Here is a 4399-nt window from a genome sequence, read left to right on the forward strand (position 1 = left end):
TTCTTGAGGAGTGGGGAGAAACGGACTGAACTTTTTTTTTAGAAAAAGGATCCAGGCAGTTGAGTGAAGTAGGGACTGAAGAGGGGAGAGACAGGAGGCGGGGGGTCAGTGAGGCTTAGCACAGTGCTCTGCACATAGAAAGCACCCAATAAATACAATTGAATGAATGGGACAGATGCGGTAGTCAAGGTGGGATAGGGTAAGTGCTTGGATCAGCACAGTAGCAGTTTGGATGGAGAGGAAAGGGTGGATTTTAGTGACATGAAGGTAAGTCTGCCAGGATTTGGTGACAGAGTGAAAAAGGAGGGAGGGAATGAGGGAGATGAGTTGAGGTCAACGCCACAGTTACGGGCCTGTGAGCGAGAGATAGTGGTATTGTCTACAGTGATGTGAAAAACATGGGGAGGACAGGGTTGGGTTGGGAAGATATTTATTCTTTGAGGCTTGATCTTCTAGGACCTCTGACTCAGACCCATTCTCTTTCCACAAGGTCAAGCTGCTATCCATATGCACACACACACACACACACACACACACGTGTATACTCAATCATATTTACTGAGCTCTTGCTGTGTACAGAGCACTGTACTAAGCGCTTATATATGTATGTATATATACATATATATATATATATATATACATTTATACAATGGCTGTCTAGGGGACTAGGTACCAATCAGAGCATGTTGACTCCGAAGACGAGTAAAAGCAGGTCTCTAGTTGCATCCCCCAGCTGACTGCATGGAATAATAATAATGTTGGTATTTGTTAAGCACTTACTATGTGCAGAGCACTGTTTTAAATGCTGGGGTAGATACAGGGTAATCAGATTCTCCCATGTAGTGCTCACATTTTTTTAAATCCCCATTTTTGCAGATGAGGTAACTGAGGCACAGAGAAGTGAAGTGACTTGCCCAAGGTCAAACAGCAGACAAGTGGCAGAACCGGGATTAGAACCCACGACCTCTGACTCCCAAGCCCGGGCTCTTTCCACTAAGCCATGCTGCTTCTCTACAGGATGCCACCTCTCTTTCATTCCTTTGGCAATGAGAAATGACTTAGGCAAGAAGCCCCCAGCTCTGACCGTGCCATCTTGAAGCAGTTGAGAGGCAGCTTCCGGAGTCCAGAGCTGCCGATGACGTCAGGTCAAATCCATCAATTGAATTTAGAGAGCACTTACTCTCTGCAGAGCACTGTTCTAAGAGCTTGGGTGAGCATGACCCACTGCTTTTAGAAGGTCTATGAAAACTGAAAGTAGTCTGTGCTTCTCCCTACATTTCTCCTGTTTCTAGCACAGAGATCATGGGTCACACTGTGATCTGAAGCTATGCTGTGTTTCTGTAAGCGTGGCTCAGTGGAAAGAGCCCGGGCTTGGGAGCTGGAGGTCATGGGTTCGAATCCCGACTCTGCCATTTGTCAGCTGTGTAACTGTGGGCAAGTCACTTAACTTCTCTGTGCCTCAGTCACCTTATCTGGAAAATGGGGATTACGACTGTGAGCCTCACGTGGGACAACCTGATGATCCTGTATCTCCCCCAGCGCTTAGAACAGTGCTCTGCACATAGTAAGCACTTAACAAATACCAACATTATTTTTATTATATTCTTCAGAAGGATTCTCGGAAGATCCTTCTGACAGTGGAAAGTAGTGAGATGTTTCAGTATTTGCTAGAGTCTGTTCTATCATCTTTTTTTCTTGAATATGGTGTTGGAGGAGACACCTTAGTTCCATATCGCTGGTTATGGGCAGGGAACATATCCACAGCTTTTTTAAAAAATGATTTTGTTAAGTGCTTACTATGTTCCAGGGACTGTACTAAGCCCTGGGGTGGTTACAATATAACCAGGTCGGACATAGTCCCTGTCCCACATGGGGCTCACAGTCCTATTCCCCATTTTGCAGATGAGGTGACTGAGGCCTAGAGAAGTGAAGTGACTTGCCCGAGGTCACACAGCAGAGAAGTGATGGAGTCGGGATTAGAACCCAGGTCCTTCTAACTCCCAGGCCTGTACTCTATGCACCAGGCCACACTGCTTCTCTGTTGTATTGTACTCTCTATTGTATTCTGTTGTATTGTGCTCTCCCAAGCACTTAGAATAGTGCGCTGCACATAGTAAGCACTCAGTCGGTGCCATCGATTGATAGGTTAAGGAAAAGTCTATGTGAGCCTTGAAGCATTGTGTCTTCTCCTCTACAGTAAAAGACATAATGTACCTGAGTATACATTTATTATGAATAGGAAATCTATAGGACCAGAGGGCTCAGCGATGTGAGCTAAGCACTTTTAACCTAGCAGTCTGGGGCCCGTATAAATCGGCAAAAATCCAAACTCCACACAAATCCACACATTGTTTGATCCTAGGGATTATGGATTTGTGAGCCTTGCTGTACATTTTAAATAAATCAAATCCTATCTATCAAATACTCTAGGAGAAATTATATTTACATCAAATTCTCTAACGGAGGGGCTTTGTTCTTGCAGAATTCCGCACTAAGGAAAACTCACGCTGCAATACTAGACCTTTCAGACACTGCTTGCCTGAGACGAACTGTTTCTTCACACATGTGATGAGCTGATTCCAGTCAGCTTGTGATGTCAAGCAAATGTTCCCTAATTTCCTAATAATGTTCTAGTCAAACCGTATTGGGAATACACACACCATAGAGAAGCAGTATGACCTCATGGTAAGAGCATGGGCCTGGGAGTCAGAGGGCCTGGGTTCTAATCCCGTATCTGTCACTTGTCTGCTTTGTGACCTTGGGCAAGTCACTTCTCTGTGCCTCATTTACCTCATCTGTAAAATGGGGATCGACTGCGAGCCCTATCTGGGACAATTGATGCACAAATAGACACACTCAACACCACCCTCTCCACTGAACTAAAAACCCTTGCTCCCCTGTCCTTTCCTTGGTCTCTTCCCACTAACTCACAACGCTGGATCATCCCCACAGAACACTTCCTCCACTCTGCACCTGAGGTGCCGAGCGTTCCTGGAGGAAATCCAGACATCTCTCTGACCTTGTCCACTTTAAATTCATTCCTATCTGCTGCAATTCAGCCCTCTCCACTGCCCGGCAACAGTACTTCTCCTGCCTAATTCACTCTCACACCCACTGCCTCCGCCTACTGTGCCAGCCATTTAACTCCCTTCTCAAACCTCCTGTCCCCCTGCTCCCACCATCTCTTTCCGCTATTGACCTGGCCACATATTTCATCAACAAAATGGAAACCATCGGGTGTGATCTCCCCAAAATCTCCCCTGCTCCCCTCCAATCCCCCCCGCCCCCCACCCTCTTCGACTCTCCCTCTATTCCCTGCAGTAGTTCAAGATGAAATTTTTCACCTTCTCTCTAAATCTACCCCTTCCACCTGTGCATCTGACCCCATCCCTTCATACTTTTTTTAAACATTCATCTACTCCCTTCTTTGCTCCTTGACTGCCATCTTCAACTGTTCACTTTCCAACAGCTTCTTCCCGACTGTTTTCAAAATGCTTATATATCCTCTATCCTAATCAAAACACCCTCCCTTGTCTCCCCAGCTCCCTCCAATTATCACACCGTCTCCCTCCTTCCATTTCTTTCCTAACTTCTTGAGAGAGTTGTTTATACCCTCTGTCTCCATTTCCTATCCCCTAATTCTCTCCTAGATCCTTTCTAACTTGGCTTCCACCCCCATCACTTCACAGAAGCAGCCCTCTCTGAAGTAACCGATGACCTTCTTCTCACCAGATCTGATGGCCTCTCGTCTTGTCTTCTGCCGTCGAGTCGTTTCTGACCCTTAGCGACACCACCATGGACACATCTCACCAAGAACTCCCTGTTCTCCATCTGCAATCGCTCTGGTAGTATATCCGTGGAGTTTTCTTGGTAAAAATATCAAAGTGGTTTACCATTGCTGCCTTCCGCGCATGAAACTCGAGTCTCCGCCCTCCTCTCTCTCCCAAGCCTCTGCTGCCCAGCCCGGGTGAGTTTTGACTTGTAGCAGATTGCCTGCCACTCGCTGGCCACTGCCCAAGCTAGGAATGGAATGGGCAGGCCTCTTCTTGACTCTCCCTCCTGTAGCCGAGACTGGTAGAGTACTGGAAACCCTCCAGATGCGACCCTGAGAGGGGCTGATGGCCTCTACTCCATCCTAATTCTCCTGGACACCTCAGTCTCCTTTGACACTGTAGGCCAGCCCCTTCTCCTTGAAAATTTATCCAACTTTGAATTCACCTACACTCTCTTGGTTCTCTTCCTCTCTCTCTGACCACTCCTTCTCAGTCTCTTTTTCTGACTCCTCCTCTGTGTCCTACCCTCTGACAGCAGGGGGTTCCTCAAGGCTCAGTTCTAGGTCCCCTTCTATTCTATACCCACTCCCTTAGAGAACTCATTCATTCCCATGGCTTCAATTACC

At 46.8% G+C, this 4399-nt stretch overlaps 1 non-coding gene across 1 annotated transcript; it reads right to left on the reverse strand.

The window, feature by feature from the left end:
- Window positions 1-3977: 3977 nt before the first annotated feature.
- LOC114811828 lies at window positions 3978-4115 on the reverse strand. The gene has a single exon (XR_003759524.1). It is a non-coding gene; the product is annotated as a small nucleolar RNA SNORA7 (small nucleolar RNA).
- Between the last annotated feature and the right edge of the window lie 284 nt (window positions 4116-4399).

This window comes from Ornithorhynchus anatinus, chromosome 4, assembly GCF_004115215.2.
Source record: "Ornithorhynchus anatinus isolate Pmale09 chromosome 4, mOrnAna1.pri.v4, whole genome shotgun sequence".
Classification (NCBI taxonomy): domain Eukaryota; kingdom Metazoa; phylum Chordata; class Mammalia; order Monotremata; family Ornithorhynchidae; genus Ornithorhynchus; species Ornithorhynchus anatinus.